A 16,833-nucleotide genomic window follows, 5' to 3' on the forward strand; every position below is an offset into this window, starting at 1 on the left:
AAAAATCCTAGGGCGCACCTTGGGGGTCCGTCTATCCCCCCTGGACCTGCGGAGACAGAGATCTCCTACCTGGCATGCCATAATGTTTTGGGGAGAAAAGAAGAAACCTCAGAACTTTATAAAAGTTGTAAAGCTCGGTATGTTTATTTATGGCGCCGGATGCATGCGGAGAAAATTATCCTCAAAAGGCATGCGTACCTCTGAAGACCTCAGGTCTCCTTTTATCCCCCTTCCAAATGCATATGCATACAGTTTCACAACAGGTTCATACATATTCATTCCGTGTGACATTTATTCCAGTTCTTCTTTATCAAAGGAATTCCTAGGTCAGGGGCAAATTGACCTTGTGGTCTTTTCTGTTTTTCTTTCTCTGTCTCCTTGCTGTCTCCGGCATGTGAGTTTTTCCTTCAGCTTTGGCCTTACAGATATTTCACCTCTCCTAGACACTTCACCTAATTCTGAATAGATCTTTACTCTGTCTCACGGGCTCCCTCCCTGGCCTGCCGCAGCTCGGCCCCAGCCCCGCCTGCTGCCCCGGCAGCGCCAGCCGGGCTCGGTGCCTTGGAGCCCCGCCTGGCCTGGCCATTGCTGCTGCCGCCCTCTGGCAGTCGTGCCCTGGGGCGGCAGCGTGCGGCAAGGGCCGGGCTGAGCCCTGCCGGGCCAGCAACCCGTGTGGCGACAGCGCCGGCAGCGCCGCTGGCAGGGAGCTGTGCCGCTGGGGTCGTGACAGGCTCTGTGTTCAGAGGCATGGCCGCACAGCGCCTGAGGGGGAAGAAGGAAGAGCTCCGGCTCATCTGCAGTGGGCTGGCAGCGGGGGCTGCTGGGGGAGCTGCAAGCCCTGCCTCGGCTGTGGAGGGCTCTGCTCCCTGTGCGGACCAGGGGTGGCGTGGGCAGAGCGCACAGAGATTTCAGGGCCACATGGGCGATTTGTGGCCAGCAGTTTCGGGCTACTCCCGTTGGTCCCTGCTCCCTTCCGGCCATGGCTAGAGCCGGCTGGGATGGCCCTGGCAGGGGGCCCTCCTCGGCTCCCTGCAGATCCGGAATCTGACCATGGCTCTGTTTCTTTCTCTTTCATCCCTTGAACACCTGACAGAGGACACCAGCAGTGCCGTGTCAGATGTGGCACTTGAAACATTGTATGTCCTACAGGCACTGCAGATTGAGTGATATTCTGTCTTCCAGAGGCTGCAAGATCATCTCCACTGGGCATGGAGGACACGGCCTCGTCTGTTGGGGCTCGGCTGGCTGCGCTGCTGGAGCTCTGCAGAGAGCTGATCCCAGAGGCTCTGTCTGATGGGGCCACCTGAGCCAGCAGGAATTTTCCGTTTCTTTAAGATTGTTCTTTTTCTTTTCTTCTTTTTGTTTTTTCTTTAGTGTATGAATATAGAGTGTGTTATAATACACAGACTCCCAGGAGCTTTGTTTTGCTGCCTAGGGTCTGCAGGGCATAGGGGAAGAGGGGGAAAAGGGTGCTTGTGCTCAGAAAGCTGCCCAGGCATGCAGTGTTGCAGGGAAATGGTCAGAAGCCCTTTGACCTGTGGTGATTCTGCTGAAGCCTTTGTGCTGGTGATAGAGTGGCTGGGCAGGGGCCGGGGCTGCGGGGATCCCGGTGAGAGCGGAGCCTGGAGATGGCCACAAGCCCTGTGTGTAACGAATATCCCTGTTCACTAAACCCCAATATAGGCAACCATGTGATTAAGAAATACATGGTTAACCATGTGATTAAGAAATATATGGGCAACTATATGATTAAGAAATACACAACCTAAAAGAATATATCAGCTACTATTGCTTGCTATAATTCAACCATGTATTGCGCAAATATTAACCACACAAAAAGCTAAGTTTTAGCAACTAAGAAGAGCCAGCCGAGAAATAGAAATCAGCCGAACACCACCCCATATAAGGAAGGCGAGAGCTCCGAGGTCAAGAGTACAGGCCTGAGGAAGACTTTGAGCCTTCATCCAGCGACCACCAGGGGGTAGAGGGAGACCCCCTAGCAACAATTGGAGCATGTGCCAAGGGAAGAACACATCTATGGAAATGGACTAGAATAAAAAAGGGACTTGTGAGACACCGGGTGCAGCTGTCGGCGGAGCGGAGACTCCCCAGTCGTCCAGCGCTGCTTTGCTTATTACCTTTGCTTGCTATAATTAATAAATTCCAATTGGACAACTTGACTCGTGCCAGGCAGGAAGCGCCAGCCGTGTCCTCCTGCCCGTGTGCTGCTGGCTGGATTGCTGAGGGCTCCCAGGTGCCTCTGGATGGGGCTGCTCTGGAGCTGCTGTGGGGCTGCGGCGCTGCTGCTGGGCAGTTTGGCCGGGCTGGGGCAGAGCCTGAGGGGACAGGGCCAGGAAGGGACAAGGGGCTGGGAAGCCCTGACAGAACACGGCAGTGGGAAGGCACGAGGGGGATGTGTGAGGGAGTGGGTGGCTGTAATGTCGGCTGCGGGGAGAGTGGGTTGGAGACAGAGAGAGTGCTCACCCCGATGTTCACATGGCAAACAGAGAGCGTTTATTCTCAAGCCCTTCCTTCTAAAGGGCCTTTGAAAAACCCAGTCTGGATAATTTCATTGCTCTGATCTCTATGCCTTGTCAGATTCTGGCCAGTGAAATGCTGCAGCCCTGGGAGAGATGTGACTGGGCGAGGCCCCTGGCAGTCAAAACAGGGCTGGTACATTCACACAGCACGAGCCAACCTGCCCTGTGACATAACGGCAACAGAGTGCAAGGCACAGCTCCGGGTGCTCCCCAGGAACCTCAGCTCTGGGAGCACTGTCTGCCCCAAGCTCCGGGGGCTGCAGTGGGAGCCCGGCTGGGCTCTGCCCTGGGGCCATCCTGCAGGGACAGCTGGGAACAGGGAGCATTCCCTTGCCACAAACAGCCAAGCCAGGGCTGCAGGGCAGCTGCTCCAGCCCAGACTGCACTGTTGTGTGCTGTGCTCTGGGACTGGGGCTCCCCGCACAGGGAACTGGACTGGTGTGCCAGAGGAGACAGAGAAGCTTCGGCTTCACCCTAACTGAGGGGGGTGCATGGGCTGGGAAGGGTGGGGAGGCTCAAGGGGATTCACAGAGCTCATTCTGCTGCAAGGACGAGGAAAAGGGAGTGGGAGCTCAGCAGTGAGGAGAGCTGAGGACTGGAGAGTGGCTCTGAATGACACTAAAATCCCACTGGACCTCTGAGACATTGCTGCTCCTCAGCCAGTGACAGGATGAGTCCCTAAGCCTGGGGCTCTGCTTTCCTTGTGGTGAGGCGCACCAAGGAGCAGCTGGGATGTAAAAGGCAGGTGGGGGAGAGAACTGTTGAGAGAAGGGCTGAACTAGAGCTTGAGCAAGCTGAAAAATGTCATTTGGGGTCATTTCAGATTGATTTCATTTCAGAAGTTACTGAACAAGTTTATTTTTTGGGGCATGTCTTGTTTTCTCTTGGAGGTTTACACTCTGCAAACTTTAGCTGTGCTGCCAAAATGCTCAAGCAAGTCTGTGCTGCAGGTCAAACCATTTCTTCTTTGGCTGATTCTGGCCCGGTGCTGAGCTCCAGCAGAGCCCTGGCAGAGCCCAGAGCAGCCTCAGCACCTGCAGAGCCTGGCTGCAAGGAGCAAAAGCAGAAACCACCCCTCAGCTGAGGGCTCCTGTGCCCTTGTCCCAGCCGCCCGCGGTGCCCAAGCCATGCTGGCCATGCTCAAAGCGGTGCCCAGAGCTGCCCATCCCTGCTGCCTTTGGCATAGAGCAGGAGGGCAGGACATGTGCCCAGCCTGCAGCCAGCCAGGGCACATCCAGCCCTCAGCAGCTGCCCAGAGCAGGATGCTCCAGTGCTCGCTGCCATCTCCCAAAAGCTCTGATCCCACCATGCCAAGCAGACGGGGACCCACCTCACGCCCTCCCCCGCTGGAAGAAAAGCTAGTCCGAAACCATGTCCTCAGCCTTCTCCAAGGGCATGGACCATCCACGCCACAGCTGGTCCCAAACACTTACCAATCCAGACTGGAGCACACCTAGAATGCTTCACCTAGAAAAACAAACAAGAAATAATTCAAAATAGATTACAGAAAAAAAGAGGGAAACAAGGTCAAAAACCTTATCTCTACCAGGCCCTTGAGGAAGGCCCAACCCCTGCATACAAGGAAAAAACCCACCCATGGGTGAGGGTAGCCCTGGCTTTCTCCTTCCCCCCTGCACTGCCCCACACAACACCAGTGACCCCAAAGCAAACAAGGGCAGTGGAGCAGCCCAATCCCTTCCTTGCCTGCACAGCAAAGCAGCCCCAGCACAGGTTCTGGAGTCCCACCTCTGCTCCCACCATGGGACTTTGTTTGTATCGGGCTGGCTGCCCCAGCCCCAGCCCAGGGCACGGGGGGTGCTGGGGGCTGTTGGCAGGGCCAGGAGCCCACTCCCATTTCGTACCTACCCCAGCCCATGCCCCAGCCCTGCCAAAAGCAGCTGGGCAGCCGACTGAAGGATCAGCTGCATCCACCTCAGCAAAGGGGGAACCCATGGTTCCCAGCCAGGCTGTGCAATGCCCAAATCTAGGAGCATCGCCCTGCATGTGGACTCATCTGCAAATTCCCCGTGGAGCCTGGCTTTGGAGAAGGTGCCAGAATCCAAGTCCATAATCTTCAGCTGGCCAGTGGCCAGGTCCAGGAAGAGGTTGTCATCCTTGATGTCATCCTCACTGTCCCCAGCAGCAGCAGCCCCACCCAGCACAGCTTCTCCAGGGGCTGCTTCTCCTTCCCTGGGGTGAGACCAGCCTCTCAGGGCTCTGCCCAGGGCCCCAGCTGTCAGGGAACCAGGACAAGCAAAACCAGCTCAGATGGTGGCCACAAGTGATGGGCAGAGCAGCTCAGCTCCAGCACAAGGGCTGCGTGTCCCCATCTGATGAGCTCTGGGCAGTGACACAGGCAGGACAAAAAAAGTCTGCGTTCCTCTGCTTCTCATTGCCAAGGCATGTGTGCACCTGTAAATTACCAGGGCCCTGCATCACAGTGTGCCTGTGGCTCTCTCCCTTCTTCTAGGGCAGATGAATATCCTGCATCCAAGGATGAGAGAGCAGCTCTTCTAATGAGGGCTTTTCCAAGTCCAGCATGGATAAACACCGCCTGATCAGATCTTGGCACTCTGGGCAGAGAAACCAGAAACCGCCGGGCAGTTGGAGAAGGCTCCTGTTGGCTTTGCCCCACTATTCCCATGCCCAGGCCATGCTGGATGTGCTCAGAGCTGGGCCTAAACTCTCCCATCAATTCCCTGTTTTGGAGGAGAGCAGGACATGTGCCACCTCCTCAGCAGCTGCCAGAGCGGGATGCCCACGAGCCTGCTGCTGTCTTCCAGCACTGGGATTCCCCCCGTTCCCAGAGATGAGGATCCACCTTGAGAGAGCCGTTGTGGCAGCGAGAGCTGATGGTCCCAGCTGATGTTCTGGCCCCTCCTGAAAGGGTGCTCCCCGCAGACCATCTGGTGCAGCAGGATGCCCAGGGACCAGATGGTAGCTGGCTTGCCATAGTACCAGCCAAAGTGGGTCCATTTCGGGGGGCTGTATGACCATGTTCCTATGGAATACAGATGGAGTTTCATCATGAGGATGCTGCTGCTCCCACAGCCTGGCCCCAGCATCCCTGGGCGTGCGGGGGCTGCCCCAGTGGCACACAGGGTGACCCACTGCCCTCTCACCAGCACCTGGGACTTGTGTACAGGCTTGGGGTTGGAAAAGAAGCCACTGGTGCTGGAAGAGGGCAGTGAAAGCCCTGGTAAGATCCAACCATGACAAGGAAGAACACACTCAGTGCTGGGGAAAACCATGCCTTCATCCTCCCTGCCTGCATTTCCCCAAGAAACATTATGAACCCAAAGCAAACCAGGTTAGTGGAACAGTCCAAGCCCTTTCTCACCTGCACACCAAACCGGCTGGGGCACAGGTTCCAGTCCCCCCCTCTCTGCTACCCCCACCCACGGGTGTTTTTGTTGGGCTGGCTGCCCCAGCCCCAGGCCCAGCTCTGGGCAGAGTGGTGGGCAAAGGCTGCCACCACAGGTGGAAGCTGGCTCCCCACTCAGCCCTGCTCAAAAGGAATTTAGCTGAAATCTCAGTGCCATGAAGGGCAGCAAAAGGGAGAATCCCCGCTGCCACACCCAGCTTGGGCTGTGAGAGCTCAGTGCCATAACATGCCGGGACCAGGAGCACACCCCTGCGTGGGCTCACCTGCAAAGTGAGTGTAGGCTGTCTTTTGCAGGTAGGTGCCACAGCCAAAGTCAATTAGTTTGGCCTGCCTGGTGTCCAGGTCAACCAGGATGTTCTCTGGTTTGATGTCTCTGCGCAGGACCCCGCAGCTGGTGCAGTGCCACACGGCCTCCAGCACCTGGCGGAACAGCTCCCGCGCCTCCTCCTCGGGCAGGAACCCCCGTGCCCCAATGAAATGCTGCAGGTCCTGAGAGCGCTCCGGGTGTTCCAGCACCATCATGATGCAGTTGGGGAGCTCGAGCCACTCCAGCAGCTGGACCACACCAGGGAAGCCAGGGGACACCTTGGCCAGCAGCACGATCTCCAGGGGTGCACTGGTGCCGACGGGCTGCGGGAGGAGCACGATGCCGTCAGTGGGGCCGATGCCGTGCCAGGCCTGGGGAAGCCCTCAGCGAGCCCGGGATGCTCTTCGCCCTGCACTGGCCCCACGCCCGCTCTCCCTCGGGGCGTCCTGGCGGCTCCCACCGTGCCGGGCCTCGGCTTATCCCTGCCCGGCACGGCCTGGCTTCTGCCGCTGGCCCCGCTCACTCACCAGCTCACCCCAGTGCCGGACGCGCTTCCGTAGCACCCTTTTGATGGCACGGCGAGCCAAGGGCAGCAGCGGGCTCAGCTCACCGCCCGCCCTGCCCAGCCCCATCCTCCGCCCTCCTCCTCCTCCTCCTCCCTGTCCGTCCCTTACTCCTGTACCTGCCGCCGGCCCCTCCGCCGTCCGAGAGCCGCGTGGCCGCAAAGACGCTGCCGAAGCCGCCGCGCCCCAGCAGCGAGCCCAGCCTGTCCTGCTCCTTCAGGCCCTGCTGCGCCTTCCCTGCCCGCGGGACGCAGCGGTCAGCGCTCGGCCCGGGGCAAGCAATGGCCCCCGAGCGCCCCTCACCCGCCCCGGGCCGGCCATGCCCAGGTGTTCGCTCCCGGGAGCGGGACAGCGGTGGCTCGGGGCCGGCGGCCACACTGCCGAGTGGCGGAGCTCGGGCCGGGGAAGCTGCAGCGGAGGCGGCGGGAGCGGCCACGCCACGTGTGTGCTCCGCGGGCGCCGGGAGGAGCCGGGCCCGGGGCCGGGCTTAGGCCAGGCGGAGCCAAAGGGAGGCGATGGCGCCCCTGCCCCAGGCACTGATGCCCGCCCAGCAGCACCACCGCCAGCACGGCCAGAGCAGGCCGGAGGCGAGACCGCGGCGGGACGGCCGGGGCCGGGCACGGGGCAGCCCCGCCCGGGGCGGGGGACGGGCCGGGGGCATGGCCCGGCCGGGCATGGGGAGAGAGAGAGACTGGGAGAGGAGGGGACGCTGGGAAAGAGAGAGCGGGAGAGGGTGCGGGACTGCGGGAGAGGGAGAGGAGAAGTGAGAGGGAGTCGACAAAGGCGCTTCTTTCGCTGTTTTTGCTGCTTTTGCTGCTGCACAGCTGAAGCTCTGGGGTCGTTTTGTCCCCGTGTCCGTTTGTCTGTTGCCCACTCGCTCCCGCGCCGAGTCCCGCGCTCCCCAGGGGCAGCCCCTGAGCCTGTCCAAACACGGGAACTTTGCCGAGTTCAGCCAAGATCCAGAGCCTGGACTCTGGGCAGTGGCACAGGAATCCCCTCAGTCAATGCTGTGCATTGTCCCTGCTGAGGGTCAAACACTATTGGAGCGCATTCCCTGAATGCAGAATTTATACCTGACCCAAGCACTGCATTTACCTGGACAGCATTGCTTTCCAAAAAAAAAAAAAAAAAAAAAAAACAACGGGAAGGCAAACTGTGTATAGCTCATGGTATTTTACAGTGTCTAAAACATGCCAAGTCATGGATCTTAGATGTGAGATCCATTTGGAATTAATGGGATGGAGAAGCAGTGCAAAGAGGAGCATAAAATAAATAAAGTAATAAATAGAGTAAAAGCACTTGGTTTGTTTCTTTCTGTTTTCATTTCATTTCCTAAAAACTGTTGCAGTTCTTCCAGTATCTTCTCCACAGTCCTGTTTGCTCTTTCCAAGAACCTTTCCTGGAGAACGAGGTGCAGCTTCTGTCACAAGATGTGCCACCAACTGCAGCTTCTCTTGGCTTTCCACCCTGTGTGTGCAGCACGACTCTTGCAGCAAAGCAGGACAAATGTTTGAAGAATTTTACAACTTGTTCTTTCCATTCCTTGTGGGCTGGGCAGTTGTGCCATTGGTGAGGTTTTCATTGTTACTATTCGACCCTAAGAAAACATGATGGGCTACCAGGAATTGTTAGGGAATGCAAGCCTGTCTGAATGCAGAGAAAGAATCTCCAGAGCCTGCAGCCAGAAATGGAGAGATGTGGGATAATCATTCCAACATCCACATGGACATCTGGAAATTGATGTAGAACATGAAAATGGGTTGAAAGAGGGAGTTTGTTTCTGTGTTTAGCTCAGATGCTTCTGCATCTCATGCATTGATATAAATCTAGAGTTACAGTCAGTTCATAAAAGGCACCAGAACACATTGGACCTCTCAGGAGATGACGGAAAGAATGTGAAAAGGAGAAATGCAGGGAATGACTTAGTGAGCTTTGCCTGTACAAAGGATCATTTTTCCTAATAATTTCCAATCCATTCCCTCTGCTTTTGTCCTTCCAAACAAGGTCATTTTCATCCCAGATTCCCCATGGAGTGAGAGACCTGAGCTTGTGGAAGTGCCTGAAAGATGCCCTGTTCCTTTGCAGGGACACTGAGGCTGAAGCAGGAGCCTGAGGCCTCTCTGGGGCAGCCTCCTCTGAGCTGGAATTTGTGCTGTGCTGGGAGAGGAGGAGGAGGGGGAAAGCGCTGGCGCTGTGTGGCAGGAGCAGGAGGTTTGGGCCGCAGGACATTCCGTCTGCGCCGCTGCGTGGGCGGCCGTGCCTGGGGCTCTGGGCCTGGCCCGTGTGCGCTGAGCTCCTGACACTGTGGGAGCTCCCCGGGCTGGGCTCAGCTTCCCGCTGGGCCTGGGCAGCAGGCTGAGCTCCAGCTGGGATCAGCAGCAGCTGGAAATACCTCTGCGCATCTCCATTTGCTGCTGCTGCTCGGAAGAAACAATGGAGGGAGTCAAGAGGTTCTGTGTTCTCTTTATCCTGGTGGATTTTTTCATTTGATTAAATGCTGCAGAGGCAATTTCTGTGATGTCCTCTGTCAGTTGATTCTATTTCAGCTGCAGCAACAGGGCTGTGTTTGAGTACTGCACATGTGGCCTGTGTGCCTGCTTTCATTCTCCTTGACTCTGTGCTCAGGGATTTGTGAGCATTTCAAGATCTCCTAATCCTGATGCCTGGGACCAAAAGCCTGAGTTCACCTATTGCCAGCCAGGGGCTATGTACAAATCACCAACAGGATGGGACTGCTGAGGAACATGTCTCGAGCTGTTTATTTTCCAGAATCAGTCTCATTACATGGTTATAACAATGGGAAGGTGCCAGCAGCTTGTGTCCTCGGCAGCAGACGAAGAACTCAGTATAACAACTCACTTTGAAAGTTTTTTTACCAATCTCACAAATCAAAAGCATATTAATGGTAGTTCTATCCAACCACTATAAGCACATGTACCTTTGGTTCAAATAATGCGTGCTTATTTTGAATACAATACCTGCTTGTGAGTCTTGAAACACAATGCACAGAGCTCAAGCTTAGAATTTCCTAATATCTCAATAGATATATTCTTCTGTTTCTTAGGATGTTATTCTACCAAGCCTTAATACAAAATGCATTGTTCTATTTGTCCTTACTTTCTACTTCTTATATAAATTTTCTGCTGACAAATTTTATGGCTTCCGCTTAGCTCTAATCACAGTTCTGCTGTCTCTGAGGCCTGCCTTTTGTAGCTTTCCCAAAACCTTCTGATTTGAAGGATTCCCACATTCACCATCACAAAAGCAATCTGGGTTGTCCTGATCAAAAAAGGCAATTGCAGTTTTACAGATAAATTTCAAGTGGCAAGCAGAAGAGTGGCAAGAGCAGCCAGGATCTCCAATTCCCAAGGCAAAGGCGGCAGCAGCAGCCTCCTGCTGTCACCTCAGGGTGAGTAAAACAGTGCTGAAAACAGCGCTGGAACCCGATCCTTTCTTTCTCTGAGGGCTGGCTCAGGGCAGAACAGGTGGGCCCTGAGCAGTCAGGGCTGTGTGTGGGTGCTGGTTGCTCTGCTCCAGAATTGAGCTGGAAAAAGCCCTTGGGAGCCGAGGCAGGAGCAGACAGGAAGGGGCCGGCGCTGCTGCTGCTGCCAGAGCTGGGCGGGACTCGGGGACAGGGAACGGACACGGGGGGACAGCAAAGGCCTGGCGGTTGCAGGGATGGTGGCGCTGGGGCCAGCGCCAGCACAGAGCTTCAGCCTGCAGTTAACCCCGAGGGAAACGCTGGGGAAAGGCTCCATTTCAGCCTTTCTTTACTCGCGGCTGTGAAGGGACCAAAATAAAAGGAGAACAAGCAGGGCCTGACCCCTTCTCCTTTGGAAGGAGCCCCAGGACTGGGGCTGTGAGGGTCTATGAGGGGCCATGAGGGGCTGTGAGGGGCTGTGAGGGGCCATGAGGGACCATGAGGGGCTGTGAGGGGCCATGATGGAACTGTGAGGGGTCCTGAGGGGACAGGAGTAGTTTTGAGGGGCCATGAGGTTCTCTGAGGGGCCATGAAGGGCTGTTGGGAACCTTGAGGGGGATGTCTCTGAGGGGCTGTGGGAGGCCAGGCACCTCATGGGACAAAGGTTACATTATGACACTGTGGAGACAAGGAGGCTGTTGTTGGCTGTACAAAAGCTCATGGAACCAAAAGTCCATCATGACATTCTGGGGCCTCATGGAACCATGGAGACCATTATGACACTTCAGGACCCACTGGAACCAAGGAGCTACTATGACACTGCAGGGCCTCGTTTAACCAAGGGCTCATTGTAGCACGGCAGGGCCTCATGGAATCAAGGGGATCATACTGGGGCTCCATAAGACCAGGGGCACATTCTGACTCTCTGGAACCAAGGAGACCACTGTGACATTACAGGGCTGCATGGAACTAAAAACTGATATGACAGTGAGGGGCCCAGTGTAATCAAGAGGCCATTCTGTGTACTTCAGGGCTTCACGGAGCCAAGGTGCCCTTGTGACACTTGGCACCTGTGGGCACATGTGGGCCTCATGGAATCCTGGAGACAATTCTGGCACTTTGAGGCCTCGTTGAATCAAGGGGCTCTGCAGGGCCTTGTGGAACAAAGGAGCTCTTTGTGACACTGCGGGGAACCATGGAAGCAAAGGGTCAGTGTACCACAGCCATGCCCTGAGGAACCAAGGGTCCATTGTGGTCTTGGGGAGCCCAATAGAACCAAAGGGCCATTGTCAGACACTGCAAGGCCTCATGGAAGAAAGGGGTCTTTGTGCCACTGCAGAGCCAAGAAGACCATTGTGGTATTGCTGGGCCTTGTGGAAAAAAAAAGATCTCTTGTGATACTACGAGGCCTCATGGAACCAAGGGGCAGTTGTAATGCTGCAAGGCCCCAAGGATCCAAGAACATGGAAAAGTTCTGCTTGACTTGGCTTGACTGGTCCAGCTTACCTTGGCATATTGAGGGCTGCTTCTCTGCTGCCCCTGAAGCCCTGGAGTTCTGTGCTTTTCTTCCTGTGGGAAAGAACTCTCCTTTTCCTCCAGGGGTTCATGGCAGGAATTGGGATGCTATGTCCAAATTCACTTATATCAAAGGATGATTCCTGTATGAAACCTGCCAGAACAGACAGTTCTGGGCAGCCTTGTCATCTTGGGGGCCATCTTTCATCTGCCTTCAAACACTGGGGGGTGTGCTTTTCTTTCCATGGAAAAATCATCTTTCAAGTGCAGGTGTCCATAGCCAAAATTGGGAATCTGCCTCCAAAATTCCTTATATCCAAGGAAAGCTCCCAGGACTGTTCAAGTTCCCTTGGCTTCATGAGGGCCAGCTCTCATCTGCCTGTGAAACACCTGGGCTCTGTACTTTCCTTCCTATGGAAAAGAACTGTCCTTGTCCAGATGACCATGGACAAAACTGGGATTTGGCCTCCAAAATTCCATTTAAAAAAGGATTGCTCGCAGACAAAAGCTGCCAAGACAAACTGGTCTGGCTGGCCTTGGCCTCCTTGGAGCTGCCTCTAATCAGCCTTTGAAATACTGGGGCTCTGCTCTTTACTTCCTATGGAGAAGAACTGTCATTCTGGTCCAGGTACCCATGGCTGAAATGGAATTCCACTTCCAAAACTCCCCAAATATCCAAGGATTGCTTTCAGACAAAAGCTGCAAGGACAGACAGGTCTGGCTGGCCTTGGCCTCTGGTGAGTGCCTCTGATCTGGCTTCAAAGCCCTGGGACTCTGTGGTTTCCTTCCTGTAGAAAAGAACCGTCCTTCTTGTCCAGACACCCATGGCCTCAAACACATGAGCACTATACAGGGACAGAGAAGCTCTGTACTCCGTGGAGTGGAGACTGAGGACAGCAGAGGAGAGCGCTGGGAGGGATTGAAGGGTGGTTTCCGTGATAGTGGATCCTTTGACATAAAAGAAAAAGGCAGAAAAAAAAAATTAATAAAAATGGCAGCTGGAGAGGTCCAGACTGGACAGCAGGAGAATGAAATTTCCCTCCAGGGCAGAGCTCTGGTCCAAAACCAGAAGAAGTCTGGGTCATCCCCAGTCTTTGTGTGGGCAGGCAGAGGCAGGCAGGAGGCAGAGCTGTCAGCAAAGGAAAAGGCCAGCAAGGTGAGGCAGCCGGGAGATGAGTTTTACAACATGGCTCATGTGGTCCAAGACCTATTCCACATTGCCAAATGATGGCTGTAGCCTTGGGAGATATTTAGTTGGCCAACACCCCTGTCAATCACTGTAACAAGGTGACTAGGAGAGATTCACATCAGACTCTGTCAGTAGTTTGGTTCCACTGAAGGACAGAAGTTTATTCAGTATTGTTTTCATTTTGAAAGTAAGAGCAGTGATACTGAAGTCTTCTGTAGCAAGGAACATGGTATACCATATGGAGCATGTGGACCACGGTAAAAGATGTAAAATAAATAAATAAAATACATTAAATTTTAAAATAAATTTATAAATAAATAAATAAAAACATTATCAGCTGTTCCAGGAGAGTCTCAGCCTCATGATCTGGGAAGAAAACTTATCACCATGAGTCAGCAGAGTGGCTCTCCAAAAGGCTTTGCAGAATGGCTGGTATTACTGCCTAGTGGTACACGGTTAATATTGGGGTGCAAGGAAGCAGCATTTTTGAATTTCACTAGACTTAATATGGAATGATAGGGGAAGAACCAAAGAAGGAAAAGGGAGGAATCAAGGTGGTTTGGAGAGAAATACACATAGGAAAATAGAAGAATAATACAATAAGTGGGGTCAGTCATGCTGAGAGATGTGACAAATGCTGATCAGTGTGCTTGTAAGGCCCTGCCTTGCACCTGGTGCCTGCACTGTTCCACAGTACCTTGTTTCCTCATTAGACTCTATGCCTCTTTTCCGACTGCTCTGCAGAGGCAGTGGGATCTGGTGGAGTCAGATGAGAAACCTTTTTGCACACTTGTCTGTTTGTATGAATATATCTGTATGAGGTAGCTGTAAAGGATAGTGTCCAAAGGCCAGATAAGGGGTGGTCCATATGGTGTTGATGAAGTTGATACCTTTATCAAGGTATACCATGATAACTTATCCTTTGGGGCTCAATAATCTAAAGATTTATAGAATGTCTTATGGATAGGCCTTAGTTCCCTTAATGACCCCTTTTTTCCTCTAAAAATACAAATGACATCAGGTTAGATATAATTTCACACGTGAATTTCTAAAAAAGAAGAACCATAAGGCTGCAGGAAAAAGTCACTTCTCAGTTGTCCTCTTCAGTTATGTTTCAAGCTTCCAGGACAATAGTTGTATTGAAAAACACATGGATTCTAACTTGGCCCCTTCCTGGAGTGCTATGGTCATGAATGCCAATGCCTAAAATGATTCCTAATTATTTTTACCTTTGTATTAGACATTACACAAAAAGAAGGACACTCTTCTATTCAGAAAGGTCAGTTTCATTATAATGAAAACCACCTAAGGATAGTATACGGACTTATGATCCTATATTTTCAGAAAAAAAAGATGAGAATTTATGTTTTGGTGCTCTGTAGCCATCCATGTGGACAACATTCCAATATGCCAAGGTATGTGTTCAAAAGGCACAGGGGGACCTATTCCCAGAGCCTGCAGGGACAGAGGCGCAGGGCAGGGACACCGTGGGATAGCCTGAGCTGCACAGGGCACAGGGATGGGCAGCAGCTGCAAGACAGCCCTGCCAGAGCCAACTTGGGCAGCACTTTGGCCATGGCTGCTGGGCCTGGGCCTGAGGCAGGAACAGGAGACAAGTGACCCTTGCAGGGCTGGGGCCTCACTGCCTCCTTGTCCCTGCTCAGCAGCCTGGCAGGGGCTGCCCCATGCTCCTGCTCTTGCCATTGCACATCCCCACATTCCAGCGCCCATCCCGGGAAGAGCCCTGAGCAAGGAGGGAGGGACAGGATCTGCCCTACTAGGGGCTGGGGCTCAGGCCTTGGCCCTTTGCATTCCTCAAACACATCCAGGTTTGCTCAGCACCAGAGACAACTTTGCCTTCTTTGTCCCCAGCTGTCATCACTGCCTCCAGTGTTCTGCTCTACCTGGAACCTGGGGACACTTTCTGAGTTGTGTCCCTCAGTGGGGCCCATTAAAACTTCAAGAAACTTCAGAGTTTCAATTTAGATTTGAGTTCTTGAGAAGTTTTTTGAAGACACTCTCAGGGACTGAGTCTGATGTAAACAACACCCAATCCCTGAGAGGCTCATTAAAATCCTTGTGCTGTGTCTGTGCTGCTGAGCTTTAAAGGAACAGCTCTTCCCAGGACCAGCTGCTCTCCCAGCCCAGCAGGGCTGAGGGCTCTGCCTGCAGGCACTGTGGGGACTGGAGCCAGGCAGAGACAGGCTGAAGGCAATCAGGATTGGCAAGACATTGAGCTGAGACTTCACTTGGGGAAAGATCTTCACAGCCCTCTGCATGGTGAGTGTGTGAGTGCAGGGCAATGTCTCTTGTGCTCCTGGAGGGATCTCCTGAAGCCAGCACACCCGACAGCCTGGGGAATGTGTCAGGAGGACTCTCCCAGTTTCTTTGTGGCACAGGAAGAGGAGGAGGAGGATGTGCTGCAGAGCAGGGCTGCCCTGGGCACCATCAGAGGGACAGGGCAGGATGGCTCCTGCTGCCAGGGACGGCTGCAGGGGGTGAAGCTGGGGCTGCAGCCAGGGCTGCCCAGGGCTGTCCTGCAGATCAGCTCCTGCAGACCTCAGGGCTCTTGGCCAGCACAGGGCATGTGCCACCTGCCAGGGGCACCTCTCAGCCTGCCTGGCAGCTCCCCATGGACACTGCAGGGGAGAAGTTGGAGGTGGAAAGAGCCACCCCCATCAGGGCAGACTCCTCCTGCTGTGGAGATGGTGCTGTATGGCCAGGGCTGCTCTCAGCATTCTCCTAAAGGGAAGGGAAAGGGGCTGTCAGCTTTGGCTGTGTCACTGAGACTCCTGCACTGTCAGCCTGAGCATCAGCAGATGGGCCTCAGATCTCCCTCAAAAAGTGCCTCCTCAGCCTCCTCTCCCTACAGACAGCAGCAGCAGCACCTTGGCTTGCAGCATCTCTGTTTGTCTGGCCTGCCCTTAAGGCCCTGCTGCCAGGGAGATGCCCCGGGCAGTGCCCTGTGCTGGGAGGGGTCTGCAGGGCAGAGCTGAGCCCCTGGGGCTGTGCTGGGCTCTGGCAGCACTGGCAGGGACAAGGCTTGGATAGAGAGAAACAGCTCCCAGTGGGCACAACTCCAGGCAGCAGAGAGCCACGCCAACCTTTGGTATCCCTCCCTGTCCAGCTGCATAGGGAAAGAGAGAAGGGGTTGGAAAAATTTATTTCTAAATTGTAATGTTCAAAAAGTCCAAGTTATTTTTCAATACATTTTTAAGTGCAGGCACCCTGAAACAACGAGTTGTAATATTCAAAGGACTCCTGTGTGGAGACAAGCACTGACTGCATTGGGGCACAGGGAGCCCTGTTTTCCTTGGATCTCCCAGATGTTCAGTCTGAGAGCAGTGGTAAAGATGAGACAGGAACTCAGCAGCACAAATTAAAAATAAAAGAAAATTTACCAAAATTCCCTCACAGGAAGAGAAGTGATTTTGGAGAGATTCCAAATAAAATACATAGAATTGACTCAAAGCAATTGGTCACAGTTTGTCAATGTCTTGTTTCAAGAGTCCACCATGCCCAGAGTGAAGAAATGTCCAACAGCAGCTCCATCAGGCACTTCCTCCTGCTGGCGTTGGCAGACACGCGGCAGCTGCAGCTCCTGCACTTCTGCCTCTTGCTGGGCATCTCCCTGGCTGCCCTCCTGGGCAACGGCCTCATCATCAGCGCCGTAGCCTGCGGCCACCACCTGCACACGCCCATGTTCTTCTTCCTGCTCAACCTGGCCCTCACTGACGTGGGCTCCATCTGCACCACTGTCCCCAAAGCCATGCACAATTCCCTCTGGGACACCAGGGACATCTCCTACACAGGATGTGCTGCTCAGGTATTCTTCTTTGCCTTTTTCATTGCAACAGAATTTGCATTTCTCACCATCATGAGCTACGACCGCTACGTGTCCATCTGTAAACCC

The 16,833-nt window shown here is 54.1% G+C and overlaps 1 pseudogene; it reads right to left on the reverse strand.

The window, feature by feature from the left end:
* Positions 1-5,006: 5,006 nt before the first annotated feature.
* On the reverse strand, positions 5,007-7,471 carry LOC134413738 (serine/threonine-protein kinase pim-1-like; annotated as a pseudogene).
* Between the last annotated feature and the right edge of the window lie 9,362 nt (positions 7,472-16,833).

The sequence above is a fragment of the Melospiza melodia genome, unplaced genomic scaffold (assembly GCF_035770615.1).
Source record: "Melospiza melodia melodia isolate bMelMel2 unplaced genomic scaffold, bMelMel2.pri scaffold_48, whole genome shotgun sequence".
In the NCBI taxonomy this organism is placed as follows: domain Eukaryota; kingdom Metazoa; phylum Chordata; class Aves; order Passeriformes; family Passerellidae; genus Melospiza; species Melospiza melodia.